The following is a 22,576-nucleotide window of genomic DNA, read 5'->3' as shown; positions in this document are numbered from 1 at the left end:
TCTTGCTAGCATCTCTGTGGTGTGGCAAACATTAGCTTTTAATAGCTCTTGTAGTACAGTGACAAAGGAAGAGGATTTAGCCATATATGGTCTAATATGAAAAAAACGACTAACTGGGTCATTTTAAAAATGCCTAATCACAATTCCCTGGCATCTTAAGGTGTACCATCTTTCAAATTCCACTTTCCCCCATTTTTTCAAGCTCAGGGTAACTGCACTATACATTATAATCTTAAGAACCAAATTTTGACTTGCATATATGTGTATATGTATGTGTATGTATTTTGTGAAACTATAAGACTTCTCCACTTCTGAACTAACATATATGGGATTTCAATATTAAATGTAGTCAACGCAAATCCCGCCTCCCCTTCTTCTAACATAAAATAACTCATCAGTTGTACACTGAGGGAGATGTAAAATCTTCTTAACAACTTTTCTCAGTAAAGCATCCAGATCATCCAAAACATAAAAAGGAGACTCAATTAAAAGCAAATGATAGAACTCCCTGAATAAAATATACATCCATAAAATCATTAGTTTTTGGGCAGGTTTCAAAGGTGCTTCACATAATTTATCAAATGAAGTTAAAATTTGTTGGCAACTGTGACAATTAAAATATTCAACAGTGCATTCCCAATAGAAAGTCCCATCTTCCAATGAACCACTGTTTAAGACACTTGTAAAATTAACCCTGTCATTAAAAACAGTAGATAAATTAATGTGAAAATATTCCCTTTCACTAAAACAGGGGCCCTCCAAGGTGTCTAAAATATATTAAAATTTGGACTAAAATAATATATTCTTAAATTATCAAATGTGCTATTGGTGAAAACCAAAGGTAAAAATGATAAATCATTCACTTGGTCCTCACTTAACACTTGACATTCCTCAACTGCCATATTTGATTTAATTTGATGTAATCCATTTTAGTCTTGTGAGGTTTCCACTCCCTTAAAATCATTATACTTATAGGTCCAGTGGCTCAGATTAAACCCATAATGGGTGTGTCTACACAAGGAGCTAACTTCAAAGTTAGGCACTACTTCGGAGTAGCCAGCAGAAAGTCTACACACATTTTCCCTTACTTTGAAGTTAACTTTGAAGTCCTTACTCCATTCCTGGGAATGAAGTCATGCCCTACTTCAAAGTCTGTTACTTCAAAGTTATTTTTGTAGTGTAGACATGGCAATTATGTTTAACAATGTCAGCTGGGTCAACCAAAACTAACAGTGGGGGCAGGGGCATTGTTTAACTGGTCCAGCACCAATCAAATATGAAAATAAAAATCCCTTTCCTCCATAATTAAAAAGATACAACCCTTTCCAGGCAGAAGCTATCCTTTGCCTGGGGGAGGCACCTTGCCACGGGGAAACTACCCTTACCAGGGAAGCAGAAATCTCTTGGGGTTGCTCACCCCACCCCACTATCCCTATAAAGAGGAGGGTGCCCTCCTCACTCTGCCTGGCAATCTGAGACAGTTACCGACTCTCACCACAATGAAGTGGCAGTAGGACTTGCTCTCCTGAGGCTTTTCTCAGTGAGGGGTCCCTGACAGCTTAATGTCAAGCCCTAACGGGAGTGTGAAAAGGGGCTCAGATCTTAGTGGAGAATGACCCATTTGCTAGGGTGCATATCCTTCTCCACCTCACTGATCGCCCAATTCACATCAGCCCCTGACCCAGGCTCGACAGGTGATCAGGGTCCAGAAATGCATAAATGGCCATAAGAGAGTCAAGGATCTATTGCAAGCACCGATGGTAAGACTGTATAGACCTTGGGATTCCAGGACCTGATTAATAGGGTTCTACCCGTTGTCTTCAGTGGGCTTCTGGAGCACACGGACAATTGTCCCTGTCTCCTTCACGGGAATGGAATGTTAGAGCTAAGTATTTTCACATTCTAGCTCCTTGTGCACCTGACCTGGACAGGACACAATGTAACTATATATTTTTATATGATTTTTATAGCAAAAATCTTGAGGACTTTGTAACAATTCTATGGCATCAGTGAAAAGTTTCTTGATACTTGCAGTGCAGCATCGTTTGACATGGTTCTGCCATTTTGATTCTGTTTTCTCATGTTCATCTTACACTGAACTGACAAAGAATTTTCTTCAAGATGCACATCATGAATGAAGGTTGATTGCACAAACACTCTGACCTGCAACTCATTGGAGACTGAAGTATCCAAGGAATGTAATGGAAATAAAATTATGTGAGCAACTGGTTCATAGGAAAGCTGTAGAAAACACAGTATGTGAACTCCCCTTGGCAATTAGTCTAGTTAGAACCATATTATTGTAATCTAAATAACAGAGACTATGCTCTTTTTTATTTTCAGTTTCCTTGCCTGACAATTTAATCACAACTATACTCTTGGAAAAAGTCTAACGTACTTTTCTCGTTCAGCAAATATTTTGAACTGCTATTGACCATTGTTAATAATTTCCAGATTATGAGTAGCCTCTTCTTTTTCTGCTAAAAAGTTCAAAATTGCTTTAAAAAATAAAGACCATCTGCCCAAAGCCTCAAACTTCAGCATGGTAACTGGGGAAATAACTTAGTAACATATTTCTGTAGAATTTTTGGCCAGGCAACAAATTTAAAAAAAGTATAGTGCATGTACAGATTTGCAACCCCGATGGTTATATGAACAGTTATGCCATAATGTGTACAACTCTTAATTTATGGAAATCTCAACTGACATCCATCTGATTTCTAGCTGTAGGTACCAGTAACTTATGAGGGTATGAACCAAAAAAATCAGTTCTGCGCCATTCTAGAAAGCCAGAAGTGTTTATACCTACGAACACCTGGGGGAAAAACTGAGCATGTGTTACAAATTCTAGCACAGAAACAAATACATTTACTAGCTAATTCTGTTATGGGTTTTGCTATTACAGTTATACAGAATCTTATGTTAACCCATAAAAAGCTGACAGGACATAACCCATATCACCAACACGTTCCTAATGTTTGAATGTCAGTGCTCGGACATCCCAAATATTAGAAGACTGGTCTTAACCCTCCCTGATGTGCTGCTTTCTGTCTTCACGCAGGGTGGGGTATGCTCCTGGAGGAGGGGAGGCTCAGCTCCCTGCTAAGATAACAGAAGGCTGTGGTTATTTGTATGGAGGTGGGCTATTGCCACGTCTCAAACGAGACTTCTTTTCTCTCTCCATTAGAGGGATGGGTGCCAGCTGTGGTTCAGGGGATCCCTCTTTTTTCCCATCAGCCTAACTGAAGATGGCAGGGGTGCTCCTCAGATGGGAATTATGGCCCGAGTTACCCTGAACGGCTCAAAGAGCAGCATAGTGGCAGCTGGGGTCCTCTACTTCCAGCCTGCTCTGCAGAAGCCAATGTCTCCTCTTCTCCTCAGCTGTTGAGAGCTTTGATGGCCACTGGCTCCTATTTCCAGATACGTTCTGAGTCCTGACCAGTGTGTGGGGGTGATGAGACAGTACAGCCTGATATCACTTCCTATTCAGCTGCAGTTTAGTGTGTTAGCAATCTCACAGCTGCTGCTTTCACCTCAGTGCCTCTCCTGAAAAGCAAGCTGCCTCTGTGAGGCATTCAGTCCTTGTGTTGTCCAGCATACCTGACCTCAGTCATCACATACTCAAGTCAGTCCCTGTGCATGGATCCCAATCACAGCCCTATAGAGTTTAGTGCTTAATCTGGCCCTGCTTTTGCTCCTCATTTAAGCCATTGAGGGCAAAAGGGCCGTTAAGTGGTCCTAATGGACTGAACAGAGGCCAGAGGCCCAGAAGTAGGACTGACTTTGTCACACATCATGTCAGGAATGGGATCTAACAGCTGTGAGGTTTCACAGTGACCCCAAAGCCCACTATCTGGGCCCCTCTTAAAGAAGTACCCATGGTGGATGTGATAAAGCCACTCCTGCAGGCCAAGGAAATCCTAGCTGATCAGGGGGACCCCCTTTGTGTCCAAGCTCATGAAGGACTTATGCACCTTGAGGATGTCAGTCTATTATCCCCAGACTGATGGCCTCGTTGAGCAATTTAATAGAACTCTGAAAAGAATAATAATAAAAGTTGTGAGCTGGGATGGCAAAGACTGGGACATGCTGCTGCCATTTCTCATGTTTGCTGTAAGGAAGGTCCCTCAAGCTTCTACTGGGTTTTCCCCATTTGAGCTCTTGTATGGGCGTAACCCCCAGGGAATTCTGGACCTCGCCAAAGAGGGCTGGGAGGAACAGCCCAACATGGGGCAGAACATCATTGACCATGTGCTGCAGATGAGAAACCGAATCGCCAGAGTCACCCCAATAGCGTGGGAACACTTAGAGAAGGTGCAGAAAGCCCAGCAAGCCCACTACAACTGGCAAGTGGCAGTCTGGAAATTCCAGGTGGGAGACCGGGTGATGGTGTTGGAGCCACCAGCTGAGAATAAACTCCTTGCCAGGTGGCAGGGACCATATGAGGTGACAGAAGTTGTTGGTGAGGTGGATTATAAGGTCAGCCAGCCTGACTGACAGAAGCCAGAGCAGATATATCATGTCAACTTGCTAAAACCATGGCAGGACAGAGAAGTGCAGCTGACTGTTCTGGGAGCACCAGAAGCAGGAGGAGATATCTCCTGAGTTGACCCCAGACCAACGCATGGAAGTAGTTGACATGATAGAGAGGAACCGTGATGTGTTTTCAGCTAAACCCAGAAGAATAACAGAGGTGTACCATGACATCGTTGCCGATCCAGGGGTTAAAGTGAATGTCAAGCCCTATTGGATACCCAAGGCAAAGAAAGGGGAGATCCAAACAGAGGTTAAGAAAATGCAGGAGTTGGGAGTTATTGAAGAGTCATACAGCCAGTGGTCTAGCCCTATCGTATTGGTACTCAATACCCAATTGGTATCTATCTATCTATCTATCTATCTGCCAGGCTTTATATTTTAGATACTAAAGGATTGGCAACAGTGTGATTTTTTTTCAGTAAGACCTGAATTGTATATTGACCTGGGTGTGTGGCTGGTCCTTTGGGATCAGAAGAACATTTTATTTGATGAGACTGGTTGTAAAGACGCATTCTTCCTGATTCCAATGTTTTAGTAGTAATACAAGGAAAGGAATGTCTCAGGAAACTGCTTTCTGACTTCTTGGAAGAACAGAGGAAGTCACTGCCTGCTGGAACTCCACTTTCCCGCCACAATATAAAAAACTGGGTAAGGATTTGCCCACTTTACAAAGAAACTGAAGACTTAGAGCATTTTTTTGTCTTTTTTAACATCTATGCACTCTTCAGGGGATCCCAGCTGAGCTATAAATTATGTGCTGTTTAAAAATTCTGTGTTAAGGAAATTAAGGGTTACTCCTGAATCTTACTGGCCTTAGTTTAAAAAATTAAAATGGCCAGTGATTATACTACTGTGAAATGTGCTCATAAGCTAATGGGTTATGTTAAAAAGCTATTGTAGGAGCTTGGGAGTTTTGAAAAACTGCTGCATTTATTCTCCTTGGAATAGATTTTAGACATTTTTTCCTGAAAAATTTAAAGCAGTTGTCTGTGGTAGTGAATCTAATTCAGTCCTACAATGCTGCAAAAATTGCAGATAATTATACCAAAATAGGGTTCAGGAAGGATGCAGATCCCATGGGAGGATAACTACCAGCATACTGGGGTGTATTTGCCCTATTTCTCAGCAGTGTGACCAGAATTTAATGATCTCAGTGGTGACCCATGAGGCACAGTTACAAATGTATCCACTTATACAAATTAAACGGAAAAGTCTCAGTCTTGTTAACATTTCCTATACAGAAGCTGTTCTGTGTCCGTAATCATTTTGTTGCCCATTTCTGTTGCCCTTTCAATTCTAAAATATCTTTTTTGAGATGGGGGTAACCAGATTTTCATGTGTTAGTCAAGTTATGGGTGTACTGTGGATTTATATAGTCATGATGGTATTTTCTCCCCTATTCTCTATCCTTTGCTCTAATGAATCCGAGCAATGGTATCGGTTTTTTTTTTTTTTTGGACTGCCAGTGCACAGTGAGTGGATGCTTTCAGAACACTATCCACAATGCCCCCAAGATCTCTTTTTCAAATGGTAACAAGCTAATTTAAACTCATTATTTTATTTGTACATTTGGGAGTACATATTTCAATGTCCATCACTTACATCTATCAACACTGAATTTCTTCTTACGTTTTGTTGCCTGATCACCCAGTCTTGTGAGATCACTTTGTAATTCTTTACAGTCTGCTTTTGGCTTAATTATCTTCAATAGTTTTGTATCATCTGCAAATTTTGACACGTCTTTTTTATGCCTTTTTACACGTCATTTATGAATATGCCCTGCAAAACTTCTCTATTTACCTCTCTCCATTCTGAAAAGTGATCATTTATTCCCACCCTTTGTTTCCTGTCTTTTAACCAGTTACTGACCCAAGTGAGGACTTTCCCTCTGATCCCACACCTGCTTGCTATGCTGAAAAGCCTTAAAATCTGATCAAAGGCTTTATGAAGACTTAAGGACACTATATCCACTGGATCATGCTTGTCCGCATGCTTGTTGACCCTCTCTGAAAGAATTCTTGGAGATTGGTGAGGCATGATTTTGCCTTTACAAAAATCTCATTGACTCTTCCAACAAATCATGCTCATCTCTGTGTCTGGTGATTTTGTTCTTTATTACGGTTTCAACCAGTTTCAATAACAGGCACGAGCTTGCTCAGGCAGGGCTGAAGAAGATTGACAGAAGAGCATGGAGAAGCTTGCAGAAATATTGCAAAGTTTTACCTGTTGTGTGGATAAATAGACAGCTGCAGTGTTCAGGGCTGACAGTCTAAAGCTTCTCACTGAAACTAAATTAGCTTAAAATATTAAAGGAAGGTAAACATTGGTGTTTTAATCTTAAATGGGTAAAAGTGTAATTCTGTTTTGATCAAGGACCCCTAGAATATTGCATTCAACTGTGGGTGCCACACAACCAGAAATATACTGACAAATTGCAGTGAGTTTACAGAATAGCGATAAAATTAATGATGGGGACTGCTCAGATTAAAAGGCAACCAGGGGATGTAATAACAGTCTATAAACATTGGAAGGTTGTAGACCCACTGGGTGGAGAAGATTATTTAGATTGATGTATGGCCTTCTAGCTATGAGACATGACTTGAAATTAAGTTGGCGAAATTTGGTCTGGCAATAAGGGTGGAAGGGGAGATGGGTTTGTGGAATAGTTTCCCAAGGGAAGTGGGACTTCTAAAACTAGTCTAGAAAAAATGTATTGTGGAGAACAATCTTGTATTGGCTTGCAAGTGGGCTTGAGGTATTTTTGCCACTTATATTTTATATCAGCCTTCTATGATTAAAGAGCTTAAAGCACAAATAGATTTTTAAAAGTGATAATTTCCAAATCTGTTACATAGCAATCTAACATGCCATTATACAGCATGAATAGTGACTTCATAAATCACCAATAAATTACTGGGAACCTAGGCACAAAATTAGTACTTGGAAATTTTTGCATTGAAAATCACGTTAGTGCGTTTCAACAGCTAATGTACAAAAAACGTGATAGTTTCTTTTTCCAAGTGCGACAGACTACCGTAAAGAGATGAGTAATTGACTATGTTGTATTGTGTGGTTTGTGGATCTTGGTTAATGTTTACCAAAGATGGTCCCAAAGCTGAAATCACCATTTTTATTTCACATATTGCATGGAAGGAAGTGTCGTCTCTAAAGTAAAGACCACTGCTTTATTTAGTAAGCCATGAAATGTTCTGGTGTAACATGAATATTACTGTAATGTTCCCTAATTAACAAATTACCGAAACTGATTTTATAAATCCTTAGAGAGAATGGTGATTTCCTTCTCCCTTTATAACATATGTCTCCTTCAAATTGCAGATTTCAGCATAAAGGTAAGAAAAAAACATTATTAGCCAACTACTATATGTGACATTGGCCTAGCAAGGGTTAAACTCAGCCTGGGAAAGGGCTGAGATTGTGTAGCCTGCAGCTGTGGCCTGTATCAACTGATTAGGGTCTGGCTGAGAGCTGTATAGAGGAGGTGGTTAGCCTGGAGCAGGGTGGACCTAGCTTCCAGGGAAGTGACAGGAGCTTCCTCACACAGAGCAGGGGGAGCTCTGATCAGGCAAGCTCCCAGGCTGCAGGGCCTGAGACAAGCGTGCTACACAGATGCAGGGAGGCAGCCAGGGCAACAGGTCCAACCCCTTGTCAGTGACGAGTGGCTATTCCAAACTGCAGCTTGCGCCTGAGGTAAAGGCTAGGTGATGATTGTCAGTGGGTCACTGAGGCAAAGTGAGGCTTGGGGTTCCCTGGGGGAAGGAAGGACCCCAGAGAGAGGGTGGGGCACTGTGGCGGGGCAATAGCCTGAGGGAAGGGCACTGTAATCTGTGAGGGTTGTGGGTGCCGGCATAAGTGGGCAACAGGTAACAGCATATAGGGCACCGACTATGTGAGGATGCTCGGGAGGCTGGAAGAACTTATTCCCACAGGACCAGCAGAAGGTGCCATGACGGTGAGTCTTGCCTCCTTACACTATGAACATTCCATACATTACTGCATAAAGTTATTCTTTATTAATATAGTTATCGTATATTTTATAGTAATTTAATAGAGGGCACTAATAAATGTAGACAGCTATTCAGAGACATGGAAATGTTAACTTGCTAGACAGCTATTAAGGGGTAGTTAACTATTATTTCCAATATGCAACTTGATTGCCCCTTATTGTAACTCATCCCATTGTAGAACTTGCCAATAATTTCTTACAGATTAGAAGGGAAAGGACGAAGCCTGCTATATTCTTTCTTCTATTTTTAAATGGATTTCTTTCAGAATCAGATGATGGAAAGAAGATTTGGTTTTATATTTTCTCTTTTCCAAGGGCAGGATCCAATATTACTAGAATAGTGTTTCAGGCTACTGTCTGTGCTCTTTTAGCGTGGGCCCAAAATCCAAACTCAAACATCTCTGCTGGGTCCAAAATTCAAGATCAAAGCAAAACACTGAAAGAAGAAACATTACCAACTAAAATAAATCTTCTGTACAGGTATATATGTGTAAGTGTTGAAAGAGTCCTTGGATCTCCATGGTCCAAGGCTGGAATTTAGCTCTTCCGAAAATTTAGTTCTTAGAGTACAGAACTATTTTGAAAATCTGGCCATTATTTTGGTACCTACATAATAAGGAAACAAAAATTTAGATTTAATCTAGAGATGAGATTAAGCAGTTTTATTTGAATTGTATCTGAACAGCTCAAATGTTGAGGTCAAAACTGGTGAGCAGCCTATTCAAAATAAGACAGGAGCTCTCGAATTAAGCCTCATGAATCTCATGGCTGTAATGCAGGGATGAGAAACCCCTGGCCCACAGTCTGGCCTCCTGAGGCTTGGGGTTGTCCTCCCCAGTATCCAACCCATAGCAGAGTGGGGATTTTGGAGCCCTGAGCCTTGTGCTGAGTGGGGGCAGGAAGCTGCTCTGAGCTCTGTCACTGCTGCTTCCCCTTTGGGGGTATGGCAGTGTGGATGGGAGAGGCTTTTCCCCTACTGTTTTGACTGACTTTAATTCTGGCCAGTCAGAGGAGTGGGAGGCCGGGTGGGGGGCAATGCCTGGGAGCAGCAAGGGAAAAGCCTCTCCGGGGGAGTACTTCTCTGTGCTGCTGCTCCCACAGCAGGGAAGGGGGCATTATCTTCATGCAGGGCCCCGCTCCATCATCCAGATCTCCCCACTCCCAGCCTGCTCCTGAATTCCCCTCCCACCCAAACCTGCCCACACCCAGCCTGCTCCTGTTTAAATACCCGCCTGTGGAAGTAGGGAAAGAGATTGACAGAGCCAGATGAGTATCCAGAATTCACCCACTTCAGGACAGTCCAACAAGGAAAATAACAGGACACCACTGGTCATCACCAAACCCCACCCCCAACTAAAACCCCTTTAATGCAATCTACAACTTCTCCTGGAGAACAATCCCTCACTGTCACAGATCTTGGGAGACAGACCAGTCCTTGCCTACAGACAGCCCTCTCAATCTTAAGCAAATACTCGCCCACAGCCACAGAATACAGCACAGAAACGTTAACCCAGGAGCCCTTCCCTGTAACAAACCCCATTACTAACTCCGTCCGTGTATCTATGCAAGTGACACCATCACAGGACCTAAGCACATAAGCTGCGCCATCAAGAACTCATACACCTGCACATCCGCTAACGTGATGTGTGCCAACATGCCCCTCTGCCAAATATATTGGCCAAACCAGACAGTCTCTGCACCAAACGATAAACATGCACAAACCACACATCAAGAAAGGGAACATAAATAAACCTGTAGCTGCACACTTTAACCTCCCTGGATGTTCAGTGAGGGATTCAAAAAATTGCCAGCCTTCTACAAACAAAAACTTCAAAACTCAATTACGAACAGCTGAATTGGACCTCATTGCAAATTCTGCTATACAATTAGGCCTCCTAAGGATCTTAGCTGCTTAACACTCTACGGAGGCCACATTCACCTGTCCCCATCAACTACACTGAATGGTCACCATCACCCTGACTGACCACCCTAATTTATAACAGATAGTAACTTTTTTGCAGTAATTTTCTTACATATATAGCTGTCTTTGTACTTTCTCTTCATTTCCTTCTTATGAAGTGGGTTTTGTGCACAAAAGATTATGCCCTAGTAAATCTGTAAGGTGCTATGCATCTCCTTGGTGCTTCTACAAAGTGTACTGGGATGTGTCTGTGCAACAACACAGATGCCCAGTGAGCGGCCACTACCTGCTCATCTTCTTTTCTCCAGAACTCCCAGGGACCTTGATTTGGATTCTGACCTGACTCCAGACCTGGAATCCTGACACAAGTTCTGATCTCTGGTAGTGATCTCAGCCCTGAAATCTGACCTTAAACTGCTCAATTTCTGTCAGGTTCCATGTGTCTAGAACTGTCAGGGTACATGAGGTGTTTTGTGCACTGCTGCTGAAGCTACACATCAATGGGTTTTTGCTTACCAACAATGCCTTCTCCCTCCAGAGTGGATCCAGAGTTATGAATACGAGGTCCATGAGATATTGGATTCCCAAATCAAATGTGGTTCCCTACAGCACTTCGTTGACTGGGAAAGTTACAGCCCTAAGGAGTACTCCTGGAAATGTGCTTCCTGAATCCATGTGCCTGAACTCATAGCAGCCTTTCCTACGGTCCACCTTTTCTATTATAATAGTAATAGGCAGAGAGAGGCAAATACAAGTTCTGTTGAAACGAATGCCAAAATTCCCAGTGACTTCAGTGAGGACAGACTATAACTGCAAGAGTTTTTAAGTGGTCTAGCAGCTGGCGTGTGTGTGTGTGTGCGCGAGAGAGAGAGAGAGAGTGCGCACATGCAGACATAGCACAGAACAGAGTGAACTTAGGACTTTCAGTTTTAGCATATAAGATAATACTGTTTTCTAAAAGTGTACATGATTGAATAGAATTAATAGGTTTAGGTTTTATAGACCTCAGTCAAAAGTTGTTTAATAATAGTGTTTTTAAGGGAATAATATATTAGCAAGTTCACATAGAGAGACATTTTGCAAACTAAGACACCTGTGAATTTGTCATCTCACCCTGGTCTGACAGTATTGTCACTGGAAATATAATAAGAGAACAGATCTTGAGAGGTAAAGCACACATTTACTTGGGTTTTAAGCTGAGATAGTTTGTTGGCAGCTGTGTAATCTTGTTAAACTCAGAGATGAAATGCACAGTTGTTTTCAAAATTTGCTGACAGATGCTTTTTGGAATGGCACCCAGCAAGCTGTGAAACTCATGTACTGAAGGGTTTGTACACTTCTCCCTATGTCATATGTTACAAAATATTTTTATACTTACTCCACTGCAAGGTTATTTTTAAGGTGGATGAAGTTTTTTACAGATGCAGCATTGCACATACTGCAAAATGCCTTCAAGGTGGTTAAACTCTGGTGTCACAATGACGAGACTTTCTCTGAAATCAGCAAAACTTTGTTTGATGGATTCTCTTTCAAGGTTAACTACTTGTTTGGCATGGAGGGTGTGAATGTTAAGTTCATTTTGGAAGAAAATAATGGTATAAGTCTTATGGATGTGTCAGGCCCACGCTTGCTGTGCAAGCGAATCAAAGGGGTTATTGTGACCACACACACAAAATGGAATGATGAACCTGATATTTCACTTACTTCATTATGATTTAATCTGACATCTATGTACCGGGTCTCTGTTTTCTTCCTCTTCCTGGCAGTGCATCTAGTTTTTGTGGCTGAAGTCTATGTGCCAAGACATCTTTCTAGCTTTTTAGGTAATGGCTCATTTTTTCTTGCACATGAAGCAACTAATTAAATAAAGCTTGCTTGTGAATGTGGAAACAGGTGTAGGTGTTGTCATCAATGGACCAAATGTTTTCTTACCTTTTGGAGGAATCCTTTTGTTTCTTTGGTAGCTAGGTTTTGTTTCACATCAATCACTTTCTTTTTGTTCTGCTTAATTTTCTCTACTCCTACTCTGTATTGGAAGAGCCAACAAATTCATCCTCTGAGATTGAAGAATTAGCTTTCAAATACTTCTGCTGTAACAGATATGTACCCATTACATAAATGCTTGCATGGCTTATGTCTTTTCATGCCATTGTTTCATTTTTGTGCGGTCCTAGATGGACTGAAAAATTCTTTCTGATTTTTCAGATCATACTTGACAATGAGTTTCGGTCTGGGAGCAGAGTACTATGGGAGAAGTGTACTTTAAAATGGTGAAGCTTGCTCCTCTCATAATTCCAAGACAGCACTACCAGATATTGTCTTGCCCCTAGCCAGCCCTTTCAGGCTGATTATGAGGATTGATGGTCTGGCCTGGTGATTTGGTGCTGGCTTGCAGCTCGGAAAACTCAAGTCCACCGTAAGATCCCAATGTGATTTGAGATAAATCACATATTCTATCTGTCCCTCAGATCCACATGCCTAAAATAGGGATCAAGCTTCCCTACTTCACAAGGGTGTTCTCAAAATAAGTGCATTAACATTGTGAGGTGTTCAATTACTGTGGCAAGGGAAACCATGGAAATACTCACTATAGACTTCTTGATCTTCAGGGGGAATTATGAAGAAGTTACAATTGTGCCCAGCTCTTGCATATAGGCTATAAGGGGAATAACTTCTTGTATTCTTCCTTTATAGATAGGATTAGGCAAGTTCTTCTCACTACTCAGCAAAGGACAAAACATGTTAACAGGTTTATGCTTCAGGGTAGATATTATTGGGAACACTAAACAAAATGGAATAAAATGCCAGAAGAGGTTGTGGAATCACAAAAAAGGGAGATTTTCAGTGCTAATCTAGACAGCTAAATATTAGGAATAGTTTAGAAATTAATTGAATTAGCCCTCTTGCAAAGATAGGGAATATACTAAATTGCCTGTTTCCTGTTGAAATGGTTGTGTTATTCATGTACTTTTCAGTTCTTTCCTTGCTATGTCTCCTGTCAGACTTCACAATACCATTTTGCTGCCTTTCAAATCTCCACTCATCTCACAAAGATAATACTTTCACTACATCTACACTACAGTGATCTTTTGAAAGCAGTTCTTCTGGAAGATCTCTTCCCAAAAAAGTGCTTTCAAAAGATCGTGTCCACACACAAAAAGCAGATCAAAAGTTTGGTTTGCTCTTGATAGAGAGCATCCACTCAGCTCCTGCTCTTTCAAAGGAATGGGCCAGGGATCGAAAAATCCAGCTTCATGAGGACTGCTCTTTGGATAAAAGGGCCCACACAGCATCTACGTGTGCTTTTTTTTTAAAAAAAGTTTTCAAAAGGAGGTGCTCTTCCTGATCTGGCAGATGAATAGGGCTTCCAGAAGAAGAAGCAAGGTCTTTTGATTTCAGCTCGAAAGAGCACATTTTGTGTGTAGCTGCTTCACATGTTCTTTCGAAAAAGGGCTGAATTTTCCAAAAGAACTTGCTAGTGTAGGCACGGCCTTTAGGCAATAATTTCCCTAAGGAAGAGAAAGCTATTTATATTTTCATAGCACTCTTTCACGGCATGCCATGGTACAGCCTTCCTATCAGCATTTTTGTACAGTTAACATTAGTGCAAATCCTCTGAAATTACATGTAAGATTGAAGTACAAAAAAAAAAGTCATCTGTGAAGGCAGTCAAACACTATTACATGAGACAGTTGAACCTCGCCGTCTCTTCTTGGACATGAAGGCTACGTCTACACGTGCAGCCAACATCGAAATAGTCTATTTCGATGAATAACGTCTACACGTCCTCCAGGGCCAGCAACGTCGATGTTCAACTTCGACGTTGCTCAGCCCAACATCGAAATAGGCGCAGCGAGGGAACGTCTACACGTCAAAGTAGCACACATCGAAACAGGGATGCCAGGCACAGCTGCAGACAGGGTCACAGGGCGGACTCAACAGCCAGCCGCTCCCTTAAAGGGCCCCTCCCAGACACAGTTGCACTAAACAACACAAGATACACAGAGCTGACAACTGGTTGCAGACCCTGTGCCTGCAGCATAGATCCCCAGCTGCCGCAGAAGCAGCCAGAAGCCCTGGGCTAAGGGCTGCTGCCCACGGTGACCATAGAGCCCCGCAGGGGCTGGAGAGAGAGCATCTCTCAACCCCCCAGCTGATGGCCGCCATGGAGGACCCAGCAATTTCGACGTTGCGGGACGTGGATTGTCTACACGGTCCCTACTTCGACGTTGAACGTTGAAGTAGGGCGCTATTCCTATCTCCTCATGAGGTTAGCGACTTCGACGTCTCGCCGCCTAACGTCGAAGTTAACTTCGAAATAGCGCCCGACGTGTGTAGACACGACGGGCGCTATTTCGAAGTTGGTGCTGCTACTTCGAAGTAGCGTGCACATGTAGACGCAGCTGAAGAGAGAGAAAAAGAGAAACACAAAATGCTGGCATTCAGTTTTATTAAGTGAGAAGCAATGCTCTAGAATGTTTCCTACAAGTAGTATATTGCCCAAATTCTAGTGAAAAATCCCTCTGGTAGCAATGTTTTAGCCTTTCTTCAAGGCCCATCCTCTGCATGCATTTACATCATGGTTCCCCAAACAGGGGGGTGTGCCCTCCGGAGGGCCTGAAGAAATTCCAGGTGGGAGACGTGAGGCAACCCAGGCCCCCAATCATTCCCCCCACCTGAAGAAAGAGCCAGCCTTTGCTTCTGGCTCTCAGCCCTTGCCATTTTACATGGGTGACCTGGCACAGCTGCTATAAAAATCAGGCAGCCCGTGAAGACCCATGTGCAGCTAGCTGCCTTCTGCAAAGATGAGTGTGTGTGGGGTGGGGAGTGGGGAGGAGGAGGATTGAATTAGGTGGGAGGCCGGGGGTGCCTGGTTCAAGTGAGGGGGATGGGGATGGGGTAAGAGTGGGGGACTGGTGGTGCCTGGCTTTGTGGGATGGGAAGGGCTTGGGCAGGCAGATGGCTTATGGGAATCACAGGGCATGGGTGGCTGGACCCAGCAGTGCGGGGCTCGGGTGGCTCCGGCTGGCAGGTGAGTGGCTGGCCCCAGCAGCACAGGGTTTGGGCAGCTTGGGCTGGTAGGCCGGTGGTTGGCCCTAGCAGCATGGGGCTCAGGTGGCTGGCCCCAGCAGCATGGGGCTCAGGATGGCAGTTGGGCAGCTGGTCCTGGCAGCCAGCGGGCAGGCAGGCAGCTGGCCCAGGTGGCACGGGGCTTGGGCAGGCAGCTCTGGTAGTGCAGGTCTCAGGCAGGCAGGCAGCTGTTGCGATCAGTTCTGGCGGCTGGCATGGGGCTCAGGTAGCTGGCCAGCTGGGGCTCCGCCAGGCACCTGCAAGGGGCCAAGAAAAACTATTTCACTTATTTTTAATTTTAAATAACATTTTATCAAGTTTTTGTGTTTATTTTAAATTATGAATTGATTTTTTTGTTAAAAGGGGGATTGGATGATGGTAAGGAAGAGGCGGGGGCTATGAGGGTTTATCAAAAATCAAAAGGGGGGCTTGACGCCGAAAAGTTTGGGAACCACTGATTTAAATGATTCCCTCCCACTCACCTTCATTTTGACTACAGTAGAACTAGATTTTGCTTCTGTGACCAAATCTAAGTGCATTTGTGTGTGGGAGGTTGGGGTGGAGGATGGGTATTGTCTCTGTTGTGTATTCATGATGATAAGGTGAAAGGCAAACAGTAAGATTTTCTATCTTTTCCGACCATTATTTTTGTGCCTATTGTGTTAGTAGAGAAAGAAAAATTATCTGATTAACCAATGTCAAATCCAATGACAAAAATCAATTAATCTCAGACCTGGAATTATTTACCTGGAGTATATCTTAGTGGTAATGGTTGGATGGAGCTTATAGGGTGTCTATGGCTTTTCTGTATATATCTTCACTTTTGTGGGCTCAGGCCTGAGGGATTTGATACTTTCTTCCACTTGCTTCAACTCCTTTAGCCACAGTGATGTTCCTTCTAATTTACATTGGTGTAGGAAAGTGGAAATTCAAGTCAAACAGTACTGGAGTTTTAGCTGAAGGGGACTGAGTTAATAATGAAGGTGATAAGGTCAGTCCTCAAACTGACCTCTGTTATGCTGGGTGATGTCAGATGCAGTGGGAGTGGAGGCAGAGATATTTTCCCGTCCTTCTGCTTGATGGGAAATGTGAGAAGCTACTTAAAGCGTCTGCTGAAACACAGAGGTTTCCAGAAGTAGTAGTAGTCTTTGAATATCACCAGGATGACTCAGGTGATTCCTCTGCCTATTCAGATTGTGGTAAACCCAGAAAGAGTGAAAAAATAGAAAGAAGGGTGCTTTTGAAAGAGGGGTTTCCTTTCGAATGTACCTTGTCTACATGGCTGTTTTGGCTTTTGAAATCAGCTCTTCTGGAATCAAGATTCTGGACAAGTATGCAAATTGGATGTGAGATATTTAAATCTGTGCCTCATTTGCATTTCCAATCGGCAGCATCTTCATGCCCCTTCCCAAAGGGAGGGGCAGTGTAGCCACAGCCACTATGGCTTATTTCAAAATAGGCTCTATTCACCATTTACACAGTGCCTATTTTGAAATAGGCACTATTCGTCACAGAATGGCAGTGTCTACACTACACAGAAATCTCGAAAGGGGGAACAATGAAAATCCACATCGAAACAAGGGATTTTGAAATAGCGCGGCCACACTCACAAAGTGGATCACCGTACCGGTCCACTATTTCAAAAGAGGCCCCTGGTCTTTTGAAAGGGAGTGTCCACACCGCAACATGAGCCCTTTCGAAAGAACAAGCCAGGAAACACCACACACGGGGTCACATGGCCAACAAGCCCTTCTGGGTCCCACAACTAGCCACCCCTCTTAAAGGGCCTCTCCCAAACACACCCACCCTGCATGCTCAGAGCCCTGCAGAGCAGCAGACAGCATGGCAGACACCGTGCTCTGAGGGAACGCCACAGCACATGGGGCACCAGCAGCTGCCTGAGGCTGCCAGCTCCACCGACGCTGGGGCCCAGATGGTCATGGTCATCCTGGCCATGGTGGAAGCCTTGCTGCCCAAGAACCCCGACCACTGGGGTCCTGCAGGCCCTGGCCACAGGGCAACTGCTGCAATCTGTTCCCCATCTCCTACAGCTCCTCTGGAGCTACCCCAGCAGTGGGGACTGGTGAGAGAGTCTGGTACTGGGCCAGTGAGACAACAAGAGGTGGCTCCAAAACTTCCGCATGTCGAGGCAGACATTCATGGAGCTGTGCCAGTGGCTCACATCTGCCCTGCAGCACATGGACACCTACATGCAGCCTGCACTCCTGGTTGACAAATGTGTGGGGATTGCTCTGTGGAAGCTGGCCACCCCAGACAGCCACCGTTTGGTGGAACACCAATTCGGGGTGGGCAAGGCCCCACGCCCTTTCTGTTAATGGGGTAGCTAGCGGGGGGGCCCTGCAGGGGAGGGAGACAGGGGGCCACCGGGCTCCCCAGCGTGCAGGCCCACATGTCAATGTCCCTTCACACAGGTGGTCCAGGCAATCAACCACATGATCCTGCGGAGGGTTGTCCACCTCAGGGACCTGGATGACTCCATGGTGAGATTTGCAGCCACTGGCAATTGTTTTGGTGACCTCAATAGGACCCACATAGCAATCCACGCCCTAGATCACAGTGCAGGCCACTACATAAACTGCAAGGGGTACGACTCGGTGGTGCTGCAAGCCATTGTTGATGTCTGGGGCCAGTTCAGCAACATCTGCGTGGGCTGGTCTGGGTAAGCCCATGACGCCCGGCTATTCCAGAACTCCTGGCTTGGGCACCACATGGAGGAGGGCACGTATGTCCCTGCCCGGGAGCTCCCCATGGGGGACACCATGATGCCACCATGCTTAGTGGCCGATGGGGCATACTCACTGCAGCCATGGTTGATGCACCCCTACGCAGTGCACACCACCGTCAGCCAGGATGTTTTTAATCACCACCTCAACCATGCCCTCAATACTGTAGAGCAGGCCTTTGGACACCTGAAGGGGCGCTTCCCATGCATCAACACGTGGCTGGACATCAGCCTGCCCAACGTTGCCAGGGTGGTCGCAACCTGTTGTGCTCCACACAACATAGTGGAGGGAAGCATAAGTGTTTTGTACAGGGATGGGCTGCAGATGGTGGCCCTGGGTATGAGCAGCTGCCCGTGACTCCATGCGTCCAGGCACACAGGGATGGGGTTAGGGTCTGAGAGGCCCTCTGGGAGCCCTTTGACTGGGAGCCTCACTTACCCACCCCCTGGCACCCTCCAGCCCACATCCAGTTCTGCATCACAGCTACCCCCACATCCATCCCACATCACAGCCCCCCCACGTGCACACAGGGGACACCAGGGTGGACAACACAATGATTTACTGAACAGAACTGAATGAACACATGTAAATAAACCGTACATGAAAAAAAATGCTGTAGGATCATCACAACTGGGAAATAGATATGGAGGCAAGTGGGGGAGAAAGGGATGGGGGCACACCCCTGTAGATGGGGCCACAGGCACGGGCAGGCCTAGTCTTCCATGGGGGTGGAGGGATGGGACACTTGGTGGGTGCAGGAGTCCCTGCTGCCCCGGGTGCCGGGGCCCCATCAGAGCTGGGCTGGGGCTGGGGAGCCAGGGAGGTAGGCTTGTGCAGGGGCAAGGGGCACCACCCCAGCAGAGGTGGGTCAGGTGGGCTGGGAGGGGCAGAGGGGCGGGCTTCTCCCGGCCAACCCTGGCAATAAGCCAGCTGCCCAGTGTGAGCTGGATGGCTGGGGTGAGCCTGGCCAGGATAAGGGTGGTGAGTTTGGGGACAGCAAGTGTGGGGATGGAACTGGATGGGGGGGAGCGGAGGGTGGGGCAGCAGGGGAGGTGCCAGGGGGTCAAGATGCCAGAGGGCTGCAGCTGCCTAACCCCAGACCTCCCTCTGCCAGACCCCGTCCTCCTGCTCCATCTGGAGCCACTCCTGGAGGACAGCCGTCTGCTCCTGGATGGCAGTAGTGTGGGCCACTGCGGCCTCCTCTGGGTCAAAGTGATGGCGATGGTGGGCCCTCAGGGGATGGGTGGGCAGTGGCCTGGGAAGTGGGGCTGGGGGTTCCCCAGCCCCGTCAGATGGTGGGGTGGGTGTGCTGGGATGGAGCTTGGCCAGCTCCTGGAGGATGAGGCTGTGGCGACACAAGGGGGAAAGGGGCCACCTGTCAGTGCTGCCACCTGGCCCCCCTCACCATCCCCCTGACTGTCCCCTGATGTGGCCTCTGCTCACCTCACCCCCCTGGTGGGGGTCCCATGTGGCCGCTAGGGCCACATCCATGGGGCGCCTGCTGGCTGTGGTCCAGCCTCAGCATCCCTTCCCGCTTGGAGGGGGGGTGTCGGGTCGCTGTCCACAGGCACCAGTGCTGGATGCTGCCACGCCGAGGTCTGGAACATGGCCAGGGGACACGGGATGGGTTGCCCCTCTGGGCTGCCTGATACACCCATTAACTACCTGGGGCTCCAGAGAAGAGTTCGGTGGACAATGGTCTCGAGGGAGCCTGGCTGGAGGTGCCGGAGCTGACAGCGATGATGAGGGAGCCTTCATCTTTCGAGCTGCTCTCTGGCTTCACCGCCTTGGTCTGGCCTGATGGTCCTGGCTGGTCGTGCAGGTCCACATCCACGTCTGTCTCGGGGACGACTATGTTGACCACAGCTTCTGGCCTGGGGGCATCCTTCAGGCGGAGGAGCTGGTCCAGTGTCTGGTAGTGCGGGCACCTGCTCTGATCACCTGCATGCGTCCCTGACCTGGCTATGGGCCTGCCTCAGCTCCTTTACCTTGGAGTGCATTTGATTGGCTAAGCGCTGGGGGTGGCCCCACTTCCACAGCCCCAGTGACAGCCGTTCAAAGGCTGCTGTGTTATGGGGCTGCCTAGTGCTGTGCAGCAGCCCCTCCTCCTCTGACCAGAGGCCGAGGAGATCTTTAACCTCAGCCTCTGTCCAGGAGGGGCCCCTCCTCTTCTGGTCCTGGCTTGCCTCTGGCGACCCCTCAGGCTGGGAGGATGGGACCTCCTGGGGGTCTCTGGGGTGTGGGGGCTCGCCATGCAGCCAGTGGGCTGAGTGGCAGTGGTGTCTGGGCTGCTGGAGTGTGTGCCGGGCAGACGTCATGCTCCTGAGGCTCTGGGCATGCTCTCAGCTTCCTGCATGGGGTTTCTGTGGCCGTACAGCTTTAAGAGGCTGGCCTGGGGGACCACAGAGCCCTGCTGGGGCTTGCTAGAGCATCTCCACACTCCCTGAGGCTGCCACCATGACAGACCCCTTATTTTGAAATAGCGGCCCCCTAGGTGCCTACATGTGCCCTATTTCGAAATTCAATTTTGAAAGGGGTCGCTCTTCCTGAAATCGGATGGGAAGAACGGTTTCAAAATTCGCGCCCCTTTTCGCTGAAAACTATTTAGAAAGAGCCTGTTATGTGTGTGGATGCTCCATGGCCTCTTTCAAAATTGGACCCCCTTTCAAAATTGATTTCAAAGCATGGGGCTGGTGTAGACGCACCCAATGAGGTTTACCAATTTTGAAATAAGCCAACTGCTATTTCAAAATGATTTCAAAATAGAGTTTGTGTTGTGTAGACGCTGTTATTTTGAAATAACTTTACTGGGTTGACCTACCCTAAGGCAGGGGAGACCAAACTCGTGTTGTAAGGCATTAGTTGATCGTTCCAGGACGTGAGATGAAATCTGCAAGCACCACCCTTCTACACATGCACATGGCTGTGTTTATAATGAATAGAATCTCATCTTCCTCTGCTGTGTTAGGCCCGACTATACCTGGAGAAGCAATACTAGGGTTGACAAAGAAATAGTTTGAAGTTTCATCATGGTGAAACCTCCACTGCCAATAAACTTTCTCTTTATGATTTATTTTTTTCTCAGTAATAGTAGCCTCTTTACATAGCTTACATCCCAGTGTCTCATGCAGCACCATCGTCTCCCACTGCCAGCCTCTTCAACTGCATGGACTTCAGGAGCGTATGTCTGTAAGAAATTGTGGGTAGATATCTGAGACAGAAAAAAAATTGTACTTTAAATTGACAAATCAGTCCAAACCACTAAGGTTATAATTCTCTTTTTTTCTCTCTTCAAGCAGAACAGTAAAACAGACCTGTTATTGGCAGCTCATTAGTTGTGAGTCTGAGGCATATGTACCATGACATCAGAGTACTGCTTGACCCAAATCTATCATTTACTCACAGATCCTTACTTTTAGCTCTTTCCAACTGCCTATACGATATGCATAGCACAGCGCACTGCGGAGAAAATAAGATACAGATTTTGTACTTTTTGATGTATTTAGCACATTTTTGTTACTTCCTTTAATACCGCAGACCTTACATTCTTCAAGCATTAGGGGAACAAAAGGCGAACATGAACAAAAAAGTATTCAATAAAAAGTATCATTCTGTTCACCTACTTAGCATTTAAAATTCAAACCTTTTGGGGGAAAGAAGAAGAGGGAATGTATACCACAGCTGAGTAACTTCAGATATAAAAAGTTCCTTCATTAAATCAGTTGTTCTTTAATTCATAATAGAACTTAAATAAAGAATGACTTATAGGCAGCTGTTTCTAATATTGAGTCCCCACCACACATGAAAGGAACATTATTCTTACAGCAGCCTCTCTACCCTTGGGTGTTATCAGCCGAACATGTTTTGAACCCACCTAATGCATTTGAGGTAGCTTAGGTTTATTTTTCTTTCAATAAAATAAATGGTTTTGTAATTAAATTTCTGCACTGACTGTGCTTAATGGCTACATTGACAAGTGCTAATGTATGGGAAGAGAATGAGTTTGAAATGAAACATGCTGTTTTCCAATCTGCAAGCAATTTTGCACTAGGGCAATCAAAATCTTGTGCCAGTGAAACATTTTCATTAATCTACTAACTTAACGCATGCTGCCCACTCAGCAGCGCAAGGACACATTTAAAAAAAAAACAAAAAATATCATGAAGTGAGCTGTTGTTTGAAACCATTTTGTGGTCTCTGGCAGCGGGGCCTGTGGAAATTTGCTGACTTTACACCATGAAATGTTGCAGCTGTCTCAGAAGGGACTGGCTGCTTCTAGGT

Source organism: Carettochelys insculpta, chromosome 3 (genome assembly GCF_033958435.1).
Source record: "Carettochelys insculpta isolate YL-2023 chromosome 3, ASM3395843v1, whole genome shotgun sequence".
NCBI classification, from domain to species: Eukaryota; Metazoa; Chordata; order Testudines; family Carettochelyidae; genus Carettochelys; species Carettochelys insculpta.
Note: the sequence above shows the minus strand (reverse complement) of the source record.